Source organism: Phyllobates terribilis, unplaced genomic scaffold (genome assembly GCF_046119375.1).
Source record: "Phyllobates terribilis strain yellow unplaced genomic scaffold, ASM4611937v1 Scaffold_2__4_contigs__length_985480577, whole genome shotgun sequence".
Classification (NCBI taxonomy): Eukaryota; Metazoa; Chordata; class Amphibia; order Anura; family Dendrobatidae; genus Phyllobates; species Phyllobates terribilis.
Genome location: NW_027362762.1, coordinates 860,661,706 through 860,679,700, shown reverse-complemented (window position 1 = coordinate 860,679,700; position 17,995 = coordinate 860,661,706).

Sequence of the window (17,995 nt, the reverse complement as noted above, 5' to 3'; positions counted from 1 at the left end):
TAGGTGGATCCCTGGTGGGGAAGGCCAGAGAGAAGGAACGTCAGAAAGGGAGCTCAGGATCACGCTCCAGAATTACTTGGGAGTTGGCCGAGTCCAGGACCTGGTGGACGCAGCACGGCTCGGGCGGTCACTCAAGGCCGGAGTGACCAGAACAACAGCAGTAAGTAAAGACCCTGAACTGCACAGCCCGACTCTGAGTCTCATTACCATCCTCCCTGCACCTCCACAACCACCATCCTCTACACCTGACCCCCTGAGGCTATACCCCTCCCGTTGGGGGTTATACTATCTGAGCTGCACACACATCACCAGCCTCAGCGGACCCTGCTGCAGCGGCGGCCGTATTGACCGCAATTCAACGGGTGGCGTAGTCGACATAAAAGAACATCTAGTAACATCTATAAGGACTGCCACACACTGAGCTTGACACCCTGGGCACGGACCGGGTCACCGCCACTCGGAGACTACAACCCCCATCCGATCCGGCTCCGGGTATCCCCCAAACAACACTGGCCCAGGGGGCGCGTCACCTCACACCTAGTATCTCCAATCCGGTACCCGCGGACCTTGGCGGGCGACGTCTGTTCCGTCCCCTGGGTCCTATATGGCTACCTTCTCGGTGAGACTGGCGTGGACTTGTGGCTACAGGACATAAAGTACCGCAGCCTCCAGTTTCTAGCTGAGACTTGCAATCTTCTACTAGTTGAGGGACCGGTTCCCCTTAGATGGCCTGACCCCTCCACCACCAGGCAGATGCGGGCGTATGGGTGGCCTTCTGCACGGCCCATACCCCTAGAGTCCTTTCTTCTGTTCCTGGAGCCTCTCTGCTCCCTCTCCTCTCTTCTCTCCTTCCTCTCAGACTTGGGCCTTACTGGCTAGGCCCGCCTCTGGAGCAGAGCTCCTGCAGAGCCTCTGCTCCTTTCACTTTCTTCCTCTGACTAATCTGAACTCACTAAGATGGCTTCCCATTTTATATCTCCCTTCTATGTGCTCCCCTTAACTACTTCCTCCACCCACACCCACTATGTGGTTCTGTAGTGCCCCGAGGGTTCGGCCGCTACAGGGGTATTGCACCTCTGCCAGAGGTGTGATATTCCACTCCCGGGTAATGATGGAGTATGGACCAGGGCTCAGGTAGCTGCATACAGCACACACACCCCATTTCCGAGGGACAGTTCAACGGTGCTCCCATTAGACAGTAATGCAGGCACGACAGACCATGTCCCTGGCTGGAGTGGGGAGGGGGGAGGAAAAGCCAGTGATGTAGGAGCAGGAGGGGACGGTTCCTGAACGTAGGTAGGAGCCCATTGGTTGCTGGTCACCTGGGCTCATGCTTTAGAGGGAGGTATATAAGGCGGGCACCATCTTAGATCAGGGTCAGTCTGTTCAGTCAGAGGAGAAGACAGGGAGTGGAGGCTCTGTAGGAGCTCCGCTCAGAGGTGGGCCTAGAGAAGAGTCCGAGAAGGAACAGGAGAAGAAGGAACAGGAGAAGAAGGAACAGGAAAGAAGGAGAAGAGAGAGAGAAACAGAAGGGCTCAGGAACAAGAAGGTGGAAGGGACCCTAAGAACCCATGAGAATACCGGGTGAAGGGTGAGGCAGATTAAGGGTACCGGATCCCAAGTTGGTGGAGGAGAAACTACCCTCAGCCAAAGACCGGAGTTCGTGATCATTTATTGGTGCAGCACCTCATCAAACCTGCTAGGAAGGCACCATATAGGACAGCGGGGAATGGGGCCCACGTTTACCCGCGCAGATCCGCGGCAGCTGGACAAAAGTGGGTCACTGGTGAGGCAGGCCAGAGAAAGTACAAAAGGGGGAGACTTCTGAACTGCCTGGGAGTTGACCGAGCCCAACACCTGGTGGACGCAGCACGGCTCGGGCGGTCACTACCTGTACAGATGTGACCCGGAGCACATGAACTGTGAGTAAAAGACATTGGATTGCAGTACGTTGTCTGTGTACTTTCTCGCTTCTCCAGCACTACCGGTACTGGGACTCCCTGCACCATCACCCCCATCATCCATTGCACAACCCTGGGGCTACACTCTTCCCGTGGGGAGTTAAACAACCTCAGCTGCGTACACCATCAGCCTCAGGGGATTACCTTGCAGCGGCGGTTCATAATAACCGCAATCCACGGGTGGCGTAGTCGGACAACATGAACAGCACATAGCAGACTGCCATTGGTCTGACCACCCTGAGCCACGGAACCGGGTTGCCACCACTACCCCCATCGTCTCCTGTTGCCTGGCTCCGAGTACCCCACTGCCCAGGGGGTGAGTTAGTTCCCCTTACCAGCTAGGTTCCCCCCACTCCAGCCAGGAAAGGGGCTCAGCAAGTACGTGGGAGGCATCTTGCCCCTCCTGCTGGCTTGGAGTGGTGTGTGTTGGATGCAGGTGTTAGGGTCCTGAACTGTACTCCTTCCTTACCTGAGAGTGAGATATCACACCTCTGGGTGAGATGCAGTACCTCTGTGGCGACCGAACCCTCAGGGGCGCCACACATACGCTTGTCCCTGGCAGGAAAAATGCATGTACAATCCACATGCGTTTTTCTGCCAGGGAGATGCAGAAACGCTCAGGAAAAATCCGGAGCATTTTTGCATCGTGGGCACTTAGCCTAAGACGCATCCCCCACTTTACACCAAAATTTTGGAGGAAAAAAGTGTGTCTTATAGTCTGAAAAATACAGTACTACATATTGAGATAGGATCTTGGAGATGGGAATACCCCTTTAAGATCGGACAAGCCCTTTTACCCTTAAAACAAACCAGTAACTTATTCAAATCAGTACAAAGTTGTAATTTGCTCACTTTGATGCCAGTTTTATTGATCAGTAACCAGTAGCCACTCCGTCAGCCTGGGAAAAACTGATTTTGATGTGGATCTTCCTGTTTTGTGCTGGTGCTGTAAGGCTATGTGCCCACGTTGCGGACCTGAAGCATATTTTTTACGCTTCTCCCTGGCGGGAAAATCGCATGCGGATATTACATGCGGTTTTCCCGCCAGGTAGAAGCGTTTGTGAGGCGTCTTTGCATGCATTTCCGCATGCGGGTTATCAAGCACTTCTCCAAGCATCACTTGGAAAAGTGCTTGACAACTTGTTCAGAATGGTAAAAAATAAAAAAATAAACTTTATACTCACCTTCTGATGCATTCTCTGCCCCGTCCGGAGTCTTGAGCGGCTCACGCTGTTGTGTGCAGGACCTGCGGTGACGTCATTGAGTCATGTGGTGGGTCACATGACTCAATGACGTGGCAGGTCCTTCAGACAACAGCGCGACGGAGGGAAAACATCAGAAGATAAGTATAAACTTTATTTTATTCTTTTTTTTACAGGTTCTTTGGTACCCAGGTCTGGAGGAGAGTCTCCTCTCCTCCAGACTTGGGTACCATCCGCACATTGATTCCGCAGCGCTTCCGCAAAATTAATGAACATGCTGCGGATTTTTGACTGCAGCATATACGCTGCGGAAAAATCCGCAGCATGGGCATTGACATTGCGGAATGCCATTGGGGACCATGGGGTGCGGATCTACATGCGTTTTTCAAGCGTTTACGCTGCGGAAATTCCGCAGCATATACGCTTGAAAAACGCTACGTGGGCACACAGCCTAAGACCAGTGGCCCAAGGTCATTTAACCCTTTAAAACCACCAGTTACTTATTCAAATCTAGGAGAATTGGCTATTTGCCCATTCTGATACCAGTTCTGATACTCAGAAACCATTTGGGCAATGCTGAAATGATTGGAATTTGATTTGGGGCAACACTATCTGTGTAATGGTGGTGTGAGATCAGTGTCTCAAAGTCATTAAACCCCCTAAAAACACCAGTTACTTATTCAAATCTGGGAATAGTATGGGGCAGGGGCGTACATAGGAATCATGGGGCCCCATAGCAGAAGCTCTAATTGGGCCCCCAAAAAAATAATAGGTAAATAATTGTTGAGTTTACAGAAGAGCAGATCTCACAACTTTCCAGCCTTTACATAGTAATTTTCCTCCTGCTGAAGTCCTAGATTCCTCTTTCATTGCCCATAAAATATGATGCCAACAAAAGTGCCCCCCAGACACAGTATGATACCCCCATGGTGAATTCCTCCACATTACCCTCCACATGCACAGTATGATGACTGTAACGGGTCTGGGAGGCGGAACCTCTGAGCTACTATACAAGGGGGCGGTCCTTGTAAGGGAGCGGGTGGCAATCAGGGGTGACGGGCAGGCAGTCACAGCAGGTGACCGGGACAGTCTCTGAGTGGACGGGCTGGAGGTCACGGCAAGTAACCGGGGCAGTCTCTGGAAGAACGGGCAGGAGGTCACGGCAAGTGACCGGGGCAGTCTCTGGATGAACGGGCAGGGAGTTACGGCAAGTGACCGGGGCAGTCTCTGGATGAACGGGCAGGAAGTTACGGCAAGTGACCGGGGCAGTCTCTGGGTAAAGGGTAGGTACGACCTGTGATGGCAGAGCCTCCGGGTAGGCTAGCAGGCAGATGGTAGATGTGTGCTCCCAGGTGAGCAAGCGAGAGTCTCTGGAACGGTAGGTGGTCACAGCACGTGACGGCGAAGCCTCCAGGTAGGCTAGCAGGCAGGTAACAGGTGGGCGCTCCCAGGTGAGCGGGCAGGAGTCTCTGGAAAGGCAGATGGTCACAGCACGTGACGGCGGAGCCTCCAGGTAGGCTAGCAGGCAGGTAACAGGTGTGCGCTCCCAGGTGAGCGGGCAAGCTGGTCCATAGACAGACTGACAGGAGTTGGAAGGCAGACCATCGGACCTCAGGCTAGCAGGCAGGTGACTGGATATCAGGCAGGACAAAGGCAGCAAGCTGGCAGGAATCTGGCAGGTAACTGGTAGGTAACTGGCAACGGGACCTGAGGGCTGAAGCACAGGTGAGACACAGGTGCAAACAACATTGCTCGGGCACCTCCATTTTGGAGGAGGTGCCCTTTATATGGGAGGTCCTCCGGCAATTGGCTGGGGACTCCTTAGGACGGCGCGCGCGGTCCCTTTAAGAGAGGGGGAGCGCGCGCGCCCTAAGCACACTGCCGGGGAACGAGCGCGCGCCGGAAGCAGCGGGGAGAGCAGCGCTGGAGGACGCCGCGCCAGGAGCGGGGAGGTGAGAGGGACGGCGTCTCTGCCTAGAACGGGGCAGAGACGCCGATGCTACAGTACCCCCCCCTTTAGGCCCCCTCTTTTTTAGGCCAGAAAGAAATTTTTCAAGGAGAAGCGGGGCGTTGATGTTCTCCCTGAGTTCCCAAGTTCTCTCCTCAGGACCAAACCCCTTCCAATCTACCAGAAAAAAGGTTTTTCCTCTTACCCTCTTGGAGGCCAGAATACTCTCTACCTCAAAGATGTCATCAGCGGAAACCGGAGCAGGAGGGGCACCTGGATTTTTGGAAAAAGAGTTAAAGACAACGGGTTTGAGGAGAGATACGTGGAAGGAGTTGGGGATCCGTAGGGTGGCCGGGAGTTTTAATTTGTAGGCCACAGGGTTAATTTGCCTGAGGACTTCGAAGGGGCCGATGAATCGAGGACCCAACTTGTAGGAGGGTATTTTGAGCCGCACATGTTTGGATGAGAGCCAAACCTTGTCTCCCGGACGGAATTGGGGCGGATCCAGACGTCTCTTATCAGCATATCTCTTCATCCGCTCAGAGGAGAGAAGAAGAGCGGACCTGGTGCTCTCCCAAATAGTAGAAAATTCGCTGACAAGAGACTCCGCAGCAGGGTTGTCCACAGAAACGGAGACAGGAAGTGGAATCCGGGGATGTTGGCCACCAACTATAAAGAACGGGGATTTGGAAGAGGACTCGCTCTCATGGTTGTTATAAGAGAACTCGGCCCACGGTAGAAGATCCACCCAGTCCGAGTGGTGAGCATCCACGAAGTGCCGGAGGTAGCTGGACAAGATCTGATTGATCCGTTCCACTTGACCATTGGACTGAGGGTGGTAAGCGGAGGAGAAATCTAGGGTAATGTCCAGCAGCTTACAAGTGGCTCTCCAGAAACGAGAGGTGAACTGAACCCCACGATCCGACACGATGTGGAGGGGCAGACCATGGAGACGGAAGATGTGGCGGATAAAGTCTTTAGCCAACTCGGGTGCAGACGGAAGACCAGGCAGGGGAATGAAGTGGGCCATCTTAGAAAAACGGTCAGCGACAACCCAAATGACGGTACAACCGGCAGAAACTGGAAGGTCGGTGATAAAGTCCATAGCGATGTGTTGCCAAGGAGCAGCAGGTACGGGAAGGGGCAGGAGATGGCCGGCAGGTAGATGTCGGGGAACTTTGTTACGAGCACAGGATGAACAGGCCGCGACGAAGTCTACCACGTCCTTACGTAGGGTAGGCCACCAGTAATGCCGGGCAATAAGTTGAAAGGTCTTTTTTTGGCCAGCATGGCCAGCTAGTTTAGAAGAATGTCCTCAGCGAAGAACCCTCTCCCGATCTGGCACAGCTATGAACGTCTTACCGGGTGGAAGACGAGTTAGATCCAAGGGAGCCACATTCATCACCTTGGAGGAGTCGATGATGTGCGTAGGTCCCTCCTCTTGATCGGAGGACAGGAAAGACCGAGACAAGGCATCAGCTTTGACGTTCTTGTCCGCCGGACGGAAATGAAGAGTGAAGTCGAAGCGGGCAAAAAACAACGACCACCGGGCCTGGCGAGGATTGAGCCTCTGGGCATTTTGGAGATATGCCAGGTTTTTGTGATCCGTGTAGATAATTACCGGGTAGAGAGCCCCTTCAAGCAGATAGCGCCACTCTCCTAGTGCCAATTTGATGGCTAGCAATTCCCGGTCTCCAATGGAGTAGTTGCGCTCCGACGAGGAGAAGATTTTGGAGAAGAAGCCGCACGTTACCATTCTCCCGGTAGAAGACTTCTGGGTGAGCACCGCTCCGGCTCCGGAGGAGGAAGCATCAACCTCCAGGTAGAATTGTTTATTACAGTCCGGATGGTGCAGGACGGGAGCAGAGGCGAAGGCTTTCTTTAGGGAAAGGAAGGCCTCCTCGGCTTCAGGCGACCATATCCTGGGGTTAGCCCCCTTACGGGTAAGTGCAGATATGGGAGCAGTCCGAGACGAGAAGTGTGGGATGAAAAGACGATAATAATTAGCGAAGCCCAGGAATCGCTGTATCGCCTTCAAACCTTCAGGACGAGGCCATTTTAGAACGGAAGAGAGCTTCTCGGGATCCATTTGCAGACCTGTTTGGGAGATGACATAGCCCAAGAACGGAAGGTAGGTCTGATCGAAGAGGCACTTCTCGTATTTGGCGTAAAGGTGGTTCTGCCGAAGCCTAAGCAGGACCTGACGAACATCCCTCCGGTGTGTGGGGAGATCCGGAGAGAAGACCAAGATATCGTCCAGGTATACCACTACGCAGGAGTACAGGAGGTCACGGAAGATGTCATTGACTAGTTCCTGAAAGACCGCGGGAGCATTACAGAGACCGAAGGGCATCACAAGGTACTCATAGTGACCGTCCCGGGTATTGAATGCCGTCTTCCACTCGTCTCCTTGACGGATACGGACCAGATTATACGCTCCTCGAAGATCCAGCTTGGAGAAGATCCTGGCGCCCTTGAGCCGGTCAAACAATTCGGAGATGAGTGGCAGGGGATATTTGTTTTTTACCGTAATGAGATTGAGTCCTCTGTAGTCAATACAGGGACGTAGCGAGCCGTCTTTCTTTTTGACAAAGAAGAATCCGGCTCCAGCCGGGGAGGTAGATTTTCGGATAAATCCCCTAGCCAGATTCTCTTCAATGTACTCAGACATGGCTCGGGTCTCGGCTGCAGATAACGGGTAGATACGCCCACGGGGAGGAGTGGTGCCTGGTACCAGGTCGATCGGGCAATCGTATGGCCTATGGGGCGGCAACGTCTCAGCTTCCTTCTTACCGAAGACGTCCGCATAGGGCCAGTAGGGAGCCGGGAGACCAGGTAAGTTAGCTGGAGTAGGCTGAGGGCGAAGTGGACGGACCAGAACCAGGCAGGTCCTATGGCAGTCAGGACCCCATCGGAATACTTCACCGGACCGCCAGTTCAATACGGGTTCATGTGTCTGGAGCCAAGGTAGACCTAGCAACAAGGAGTGAGAAAGTCCGGACAGCACATGGAATGAGATCTCCTCAGAGTGCAGCATTCCCACCTGTAGGGTTATAGGTTCGGTGACGAGCAGGATGGTCTCCGAGAGAAGTCTTCCATCCACGGAAGCAACTGACAATGGCTCCGCCAGGGACTTGGTGGGAATATGGTATCTCTCTACCAGACACTGGGCGATGAGGTTTCCAGCAGCTCCAGAATCCAGATGGGCGAGTTCGAAGAGACGGTTTTCTCCCCAAGCAATAGAGACCGGTAAGGTCAGAGACGGAGAGGACTTACTTTTGTCTAGGACGACCTCTCCGAGTGGTCCTAGACACTGGCGTTTCCCGGCTTTTCCGGGCAGGAACGGATGAAGTGCTTCTTACTGCCACAATAGAAACAGCTTCCCTCGGCTCGGCGAGATTCTTGGCGAGAACCGACCATCTTGGTCTGGTCGACCTGCATAGGCTCAGGAGAGACGGAGGGAGTGACGGGTTGCTGAAAAGTAGGAGCTAGGCGTGGAAACCTCCTCTCACGGGTGACCTCTTTGGCACGCTCCTGGAACCGCAGGTCAATCCGGGTGGCAAGAGCTATCAGGTCATCGAGGGTGGTAGGAATGTCCCGACCGGCAAGTTCATCTTTAATACGGCCGGACAGACCCTCCCAGAAGACTGAAACCAGAGCGTCATTATCCCAGGCCAGCTCCGAGGCAAGGGTACGGAACCGTATGTCATATTGGCCCACGGTGAGGCTTCCCTGACGGAGGCGTAGCACTGACGATGCGGATGAGGTCTTCCGTCCGGGTTCGTCGAAGACTTTCCGGAAGGCCGTGAGAAAGGCAGGCAAGTTGGACACCAGGGGGTCTCCTCTCTCCCATAGAGGATTTAGCCAGGCCAGAGCCTCTCCGGTGAGATGGGACATGATGAAGGCAATTTTGGCCCGGTCGGAGTTAAACTGGTGGGACAGGAGTTCAAAGTGCAGGGTGCACTGATTTATGAAGCCCCGAGCCTGAGCGGAGTCGCCTCCGAAGCGAGGAGGTGCAGAAAGCCGGGGTCCGGGGTAGGATACCATAGTGTTGGTGGACAGCGGAGCTGTCGGATTGCGAATCATGGCGCTGGCGGAGGTTGCTGGCGGAGCAGTCAGAGTGTCCAGGTGAGAATTGACATTCCGCAGGTGACCCAGGATGGACTCCTGTTGGGACCTCTGGCGGGACAGTTCATGACACAGGTCCGAGAGCGAGGGAGCTTGGGTGCCACCGGGTTCCATGGCCCGAGCAAACTGTAACGGGTCTGGGAGGCGGAACCTCTGAGCTACTATACAAGGGGGCGGTCCTTGTAAGGGAGCGGGTGGCAATCAGGGGTGACAGGCAGGCAGTCACAGCAGGTGACCGGGACAGTCTCTGAGTGGACGGGCTGGAGGTCACGGCAAGTGACCGGGGCAGTCTCTGGAAGAACGGGCAGGAGGTCACGGCAAGTGACCGGGGCAGTCTCTGGATGAACGGGCAGGGAGTTACGGCAAGTGACTGGGGCAGTCTCTGGATGAACGGGCAGGGAGTTACGGCAAGTGACCGGGGCAGTCTCTGGGTAAAGGGTAGGTACGACCTGTGATGGCAGAGCCTCCGGGTAGGCTAGCAGGCAGATGGTAGATGTGTGCTCCCAGGTGAGCAAGCGAGAGTCTCTGGAATGGTAGGTGGTCACAGCACGTGACGGCGAAGCCTCCAGGTAGGCTAGCAGGCAGGTAACAGGTGGGCGCTCCCAGGTGAGCGGGCAGGAGTCTCTGGAAAGGCAGATGGTCAAAGCACATGACGGCGGAGCCTCCAGGTAGGCTAGCAGGCAGGTAACAGGTGTGCGCTCCCAGGTGAGCGGGCAGGAGTCTCTGGAAAGGCAGATGGTCACAGCACGTGACGGCGGAGCCTCCAGGTAGGCTAGCAGGCAGGTAACAGGTGTGCGCTCCCAGGTGAGCGGGCAAGCTGGTCCATAGACAGACTGACAGGAGTTGGAAGGCAGACCGTCGGACCTCAGGCTAGCAGGCAGGTGACTGGATATCAGGCAGGACAAAGGCAGCAAGCTGGCAGGAATCTGGCAGGTAACTGGTAGGTAACTGACAACGGGACCTGAGGGCTGAAGCACAGGTGAGACACAGGTGCAAACAACATTGCTCGGGCACCTCCATTTTGGAGGAGGTGCCCTTTATATGGGAGGTCCTCCGGCAATTGGCCGGGTACTCCTTAGGACGGCGCGCGCGGTCCCTTTAAGAGAGGGGGAGCGCGCGCGCGCGCGCCCTAAGCACACTGCCGGGGAAGGAGCGCGCGCCGGAAGCAGCGGGGAGAGCAGCGCTGGAGGACGCCGCGCCAGGAGCGGGGAGGTGAGAGGGACGGCGTCTCTGCCTAGAACGGGGCAGAGACGCCGATGCTACAATGACCCTACTGTACCCCACCTCAACTCCCCCAGAAAATTATGGTGACCCCCAACACAGTATGATCCCCCAACTGTGACCCCCACACAGCTCTCTATTCAGTATAATGGCCCTACATACAGTATAATGGCCCCCACACAAACCTTTACACTCCACAGAGTATAATGCACTCGCCATGGTCCTCCACACAGTATAATGGACTCGCCATGGTCCTCCATACAGTATAAGACACTCGCCATGGTCCTCCATACAGTTTAAGACACTCGCCATGGTCCTCCACACAGTATAAGACACTCTCAATGGTCCTCCACACAGTATAGGACACTCCCCATGGTCCTCCACATAGTATAAGACACTCCCCATGGTCCTCCACACAGTATAAGACATTCCCCAATGTCCTCCACACAGTATAAGACACTCCCCATGGTCCTCCACACAGTATAAGACACTCCCCATGGTCCTCCACACAGTATAAGACACTCCCCATGGACCTCCACATAGTATAATGGACTCCTCATGGTCCACCACACAGTATAAGACACTCCCCATGGACCTCCATACAGTATAGCGCACTCCCCATGGTCCTGCATACAGTCTAATGCACTCACCATGGTCCTCCACACTGTATATTTCACTCGCAATGGTCCTCCACACAATATAATGCACTCCCCATGGTCCTCCACACAGTATAAGACACTCCCCATGGCTCTCCACACAGTATAGTGCACTCCCCATGGTACTGCACACAGTATAATGCACTCCCCATGGTCCTCCACACAGTATAATGCACTCGCCATGGTCCTGCATGCAGTGTAATGTACCCCCCATGGTCCCCCACGCAGTATAATGCAGTCCCTCACAGGGTAAAATGCAGCCCCCACAAAAGAATAGAATACAGCCCCCCAACATAGGGTAAAATGCAGCCCCCCATAGGTTAAAATGCAGCCCCCCGTAGGTTAAAATGCAGCCAGCCATAGGGTAATTGCAGCCTCACCATAGGGTAAAATGTAGCTCCCCCAATAGGGTAAAAATGCAGCCCCCACCATAGGGTAAAAATGTGGCCCCCATAAGGTAATTGCATCCGCACCATAAGTTAAATGTAGCCCCCCCAATAGAGTAAAATGTAGCCCTCCAATAAGGTAAAATGCAGCCCCCCCCAAGGGTTAAAATACAGCTCCCCCATAGGGTAAAATGCAGCCCCCCTAATAGGGTAAAATGCAGCCCCCAGTCATCCAGTATTATCAGTACTAACTGATTTAAAAAAAAAATACTTACCGCTCCTCACTCCCCCGCCGCTCCAGTCTCTGCAGCGCGTCTCCTCTCATCACCTCAGCAGCTGCCAGCTCCACTGTCTGACACAGCGTGGCGCATCATCACACCGCTGCGTCAGATGCACAGGAGGAAGGATGGTGTGTCACCCAGGGGGAATATAGGGGACTCGGTACCCCGGCCTTTTACCTTGTTTAGGAGGTCACGGCAGTCTGCACCCGGGCCCGTACTCTGGGTCTCTCTTTAAAAAGGGGTTTTAGTGTACAGTTTGTCTCATGACGACACCTGTGGTTTCCGGTAATGGTTACCAGCGCTGCTACAGACCTCCGGGGGTGATGGGATGGCAGCTGGGATGTTCCTGCTCCCCACAGGCTGAGCAGGCCTCCGGGGCAGTGTAGGTGCAGATGGTGGTGAGGCTGGGACTTGTGATACAGGAGAGATGGCGCAGCGGAAATAACTAACAGAGGCAGTGCAGTGCAGTCATCCGAGTTTTACTCACAGTTCTTGTTCAAGGTTCTCAGGTACACTGTACGGGTGTCAGTCTCTGCGTCGCTCTGCGTTCACCAGACCAGGGGTTCAGCACTTTCTCAAATATATCAGGAGCGCTTGACGGAACCCCACTTTCTTTATGTTCCTACTAGACCGACTTCTCACGCTGGGTCTTCTCCCTCCTGCCCTGCGCTTCCCACACACAGTCCTGATCGGGTGCTCTGAAGTCCCTCTGGGCAACCTGGAGTTCCCGGACCTGCTTGATGCCCTTCACGGTGAATAGGGTGAGACTGCGTACGGGTGCCGCCCCGCACTCACCGTACCCCCTGGGATCCCTTCTGTAAAACTGAGCCTTTCTCCTCTGCTCCCCTCCTGGGCCTCTGTTACTAGGCCCCACTTGTGGAGCAGAGCTCCTGAAGAGACTCTGCTCCCCTCCTACTCACTGACTGTCCTCACTCACTGACTTGCCACCCTAAGATGGCTTCCCTTTAAATACCTCCTACAATGGTGCTCCCCTAACCTACGTCCTCCACCCACACCCACTACTGGTTCCCCCTCTCTTTGGTTCCCCCCACTCCATCCAGGGACAGGGCTCAGCAGGAGACACAGTGCATCTTGCTTTTCCAGCCGGCCTGGAGCAGTGTAGTGTTGAATGTGGGTGTTGGGGTTCCGGGCAGCACTCCCTCCTTACCTGAGAGAAGACACCACACCTCTGGGTGAGGTGCAGTACCTCTGTGGCAACTGAACCCTCAGGGGCGCCACAATGGGAAAGGGAGTGTCACATGACGCTGCCTCCTCCTTCATTGCTTTCAACTGTATCGGCATCTGACTGACCAGAGAAGGGGGGGGGCCCGATGCAGAGTGGGGGTCAGTCGATGTGGAGACCCGATGCAGGAACGGCGGGGGCCTGATGCGGGGGGTATACGGTGCAGGCGCTGACACCGGGCCTCCCCCGGCTCACGGGCCCCATAGCTGTCGCGTGGCCTGTCGCCATTGGCAGTACGCCACTGGTATTGGGGCAGTATTAATAGTTGCTGATTAATGGCACCAGTATGAATACATCTTAGGCCATGTTCACATGTTGAGTATTTGGTCAGTATTTTACATCAGTATTTGTAAGCCAAAACAAGGAGTGGGTGAAAAGTGCAGAAATGGTGACGTGTTTCTATTATACTTTTCCTCTAATTGTTCCAGTCCTGATTTTGGCTTACAAATGATGATGTAAAATACTCAACGTGTGAACATAAAGAGTAACTAAACTTTTGGAAGATTTTTTTTAATATGCTTTAGTTCCTTTAGTTCTGAGTAGATCTTCTTGAGACCCCCACTGATCACTCAAAATACCGCTTAGAAGTGTGCAGCTTAGGAGACAGGAGAGCACACAACAAAGTACAGATGTAGTAGAAAGTCATAGGCTCCTATCTCCACTTTTAAGAGGTCTTTTGTGTTATCTGTGGAGGTCACAGAACCCAGAGACCCAGAGACCACCGATCTGCTAAGAATTAAATGGCCTAAAGTATATAAAATATCTACCAAAAGTTAAGTTGCTCTTTAATTGTTTATAGGTGCTACTGCCTGTGTCTAATCAGTACTGTGGTTTCTGTGTGGTCAGCAGTTTGATTATGGCTGGTAACAACAACTCCCATCATCTCCTTCCCATTGTTAAAGGGGCACTCCCATTAAAATTTTAGGGACTAATGCTATGTGAATGTTTATGTAGTGAAGTGTAGGTGTTTTAATATACTCACCGATCGCTGTCGTCTCCGGTGACTAGCACTATTCCCGTCCTCTTCTGAGTCACCCGACTGAAGTTCCAACTCTCCGGATCATACAGGGTTCTATGCTTGAGCAGGAGGTCGCTATTACGATGTAAGTCTATGGAGCTTCGCTTTGATGCACCATAGGCTTACACTGTAAAAGCCTCGTTCTCTCACTCCATAGACTTGCATTGGAAAAGTCACTTCCAGTTCTTTACTTCCGTGACCTAGACTGTCAGAACTCCTTGTTGCATATTTCTGAAGAGGACCAGAGTGGCGCTGGACACCAGAGAAGACAGCAATCAGTAAGTATATTAATATACCTACACTACACTACATATACATTCACACAGGTTTAGGCCATAACATTTTTTAATGAGAGTGCTTCTTTAAGGTCATACAGGAAGTTGCAGGTTCATGTCATGCAATAGCATTTATATATAGCATTGTATATCGCATGATATTGCTGCCGTATTGTATATTGTTGCTGTATTCAAGTACTGATGATGGTTCTGGTGCTGTATTCATATACTGATGACAGCTATGCTACCATATTAATGTAATGATGGTGGTTCTTGTGATGCATTCATATACTGATGGTGATTCTGGTAATGTATTCATATACAAATGGTTGTTCTGGTGGTGTATTCATATACTGATGATGGTTTTGGTAGTGTATTCATATACTGATGATGTTTCTGGTACTGTATTCTTGTACTGATGATGGTTCTTGTGCTGTATTTTTGTACTGATGGTGGTTCTGGTGGTGTATTCATATACTGATGATGGTTCTGGTAGTGTATTCATGTACTGATGGTGGTTCTGGTAATATATTTATATGCTAATAGCTGTTCTGGTGGTGTATTCATATACTGATGATGGTTCTGGTAGTGCATTCATGTACTGATGATGGTTCTTGTGCTGTATTAATGTACTAATGCACAGATGATGATTCTGGTGCTGTATTCATGTTCTGATGATGGGTCTGGTGATATAGTAATGTAGATGTAGTAATCCTTAATTTGTTAAACATGAAAATATATCATTATAGGGTCAAGTGTTAGTGTTGCACACATGTACAACACAAGAATTGGAACTAGAAATATCTGAAAGAGGCCATATGAGTTAGCAAAACAAGTGTTTGACTAAAGATCCCAATACATTTTTGACAGCTGACTCCCCCATACACAGGAGCCACTGTGTTCTGTATAAGACATCTCTTAAAGGAACAAAAGTATCTACAGTCCGAAATTGGACATCTTGGACCCTTATCTTTCCAGATAATATTTATCAGGTGTCCCATACACATTAGACTATCACCGAATCCATCAATATCGGCGGATTCAATCGACGATAGTCAAATGTGTATAGGGGCCTTAACAACCAACTAAGCGGTATGGGCACTTTTATTCTGACTTACAAGAAGGGGGCATGACCACTTAAAGTGCCTAGGGCAGCATGAATGCCAAATACGGCCCTGCGTTCTATGGGCAATTTGTAATGTGAAAGCCTAAGCTTAAGAAATAAATTCAGGGTCTCTTCTCATTTTTGGATAGACCCCATCCCTATGTTTTGTTTCGCATGATCTTGCCCCATCTGTCCCCATATTGCGGCTTGCCACTTTCAGTTTAAAAAAAAAAGTTAAAAAAAAAAAGTTTCTCCTTACCTGGTGGCGGTACAGCGGCGCCCGGCTCTGCCTCATACATTTGAGGAGTGGATGTGTCGGTGCATGACAATAATGTCAGCTGCCGGCCTATTATTGGCTAGCAGCTTTTAACTATTGCCGTGCGGCTTCCCACATGCCAGCAGATATTAACTGAACGTGCATCCAGTTACTGAGGCGGCAGGATTGTGCCACTGAGGCCCGGTGAACAGATAGGGCCCGGAACTGGCCACCTACTGCTCACTGTGCCCCATACCCCAGTAAGGGCAGTAATGCCCTGATGGTGGCCCTGATGGCCCCCACACAGTATGATGTCCTCACACACAGAATGATACCTGCATAGTCCCCTACCCATAATATGATGTCCCCATAGCCTCCCACACAGTAGGATGACCCCGCCAGTATTATGGCCCCCTACAAGTATTGAGTCATAAATTAAATGCTATATAATCACTTAACGTGTCTCGGCGCAATGGTGTGACATGGTGATGTGATCACGCCAGGACTCTGACGTCTCTGTGCATGCACCTGCTGTTCTGTAGACTGCAAGCCTAGAGCGACCCGTGGACTACAGGATAGAGAGCGGTAGAGTCGGGAGACCATTGCTGTGCGGGTTGATACAGTTAAGTGTGGCGATTGCTCCAGGTGGGCCCCCGACTCCCTCTGCCCCCCTGTAGCTATGCCACTGTGCCCAGGGAAACACAAAGACTGTAAAAGTCAAAATGTACAACATTTTTAATGAAACTCAACTGCAAAAATTATTTTTAGCCTCAAATACATGCATTTAAATGAAAAGAAATTGTCCCCAGTGGAGAACATCCCCTTTAAAGGAACAACTTGCATCTCACATGATGAAACTGTCTAAGGGTCTGTTCACACAGGTTTGCACACAGACACGGTGCGTTTACCGCTCCCAAATTCATGAAAAATGCAGCCAATCATTATTTTATTACTTCATTTATATAGCATTAGTTTAACCCCTTGTTTACTACACGTCACTTATGGAATTGATTTCTGGGCGGCTTGTACCCTGAAATCGCGGAGGATAGACCCATTTTTTACTTTGAGTCACTGCCAGTGTTGGAGAGTTGGGTTTAATAAAAGGCAGATATATAAAAAAAAACCTAGATGGTCCACAGCCAATTTTGCAGTGCAGTCACGGGTGGGAATTAACTCCTTCCTGACTTGTAAGACCTGTCACTGTTGCTCCCTGTGATACAAGGACGAGTCACAACGTCCACCGTGCAGTTCCCGCGACGTCCAGCAGGTGGCAGTGGAGCACAGGCCGCCTGCTGTCCCGGCCTCTCGCTCGTCTTCCTCTTCCTCTGCTGTCAGTGAGAGGCGCCACTTTGAATTTGCGCCGATCTCTCCCAGTCGCAGGGCGGGCGGCTCTGGTATGGCTGCGGCAGTGTCGCCCGAGCTGCAGTGGGACACGATGGAGCAGAGGAGGCACAAGGGACAGAACCTGGATCACCAGCTGCACGTGTGGAAGATGCAGCAGCTGCCTGCAGACGTGCACAGGTTCTGTGACCCGGAGACGTCCCCGCACCGCAGGAAGGAGCTGCTGCACCTGCTCCGGAGCCTGGAGGACGGCTGCAGCTGCCAGCGCCTGCAGATCCTCTTCTCCTTCTCTGTGCCCAGCCCGCAGGTGCTGGAGCTGCTGTGTGCCCTGAACTTACCACTGGTGTCAGTCGGAGCTGTGAGTGCCCCGTGCCCGCATCACCCTCTGCCCTGCGCCCTCGTTGCCCCTCCTGCCCTGCGCCCCGCATTAACGCCTGTCCTGCGCCCGTGTCACCCCCCCTGCCCAGCGCCCATGTCACCTCCTGCCTCGACCCCGTGACGCCCCCCGCCTTGCATGCGCCCGTATCTCCCCCTTCCTGCCCTGTGCCCGCTTCTGCCCTCCGCCCGCGTCTTCCCCGCTCCGTGCCCGCGTCTCCCCCCGCTTCTGCACCGTGCCCACATCACCCTGTGCCCACGTCACCTCCTGCCCAGCGCCCGTGTCACCTCCTCCCTTGCCCTTGTGACACCCCCCTGCCTTGCACCGACATCACCTCCCGCGTCACCCTGCGTCCGCATTGCCCCCCCTCTGCCCCGCGTCACATCCCCACGCGCCCTGCTCCCGCGTTTCCTCTTTCCTGACCTGCGCCACCCCCCCCTGCCTCGCGCCTGTGTCCCCCGCCCCTCACCATGGTCCGCACCCATCCCCCCCCCGCGCACCCACTATTGCCCTTGCGCCTTCTTACATTTTGACGTGTCTCATACCAGCAATTCTCAGAATAGTTGTGCGTCAACAACATCCGAACATCACTTGTCTG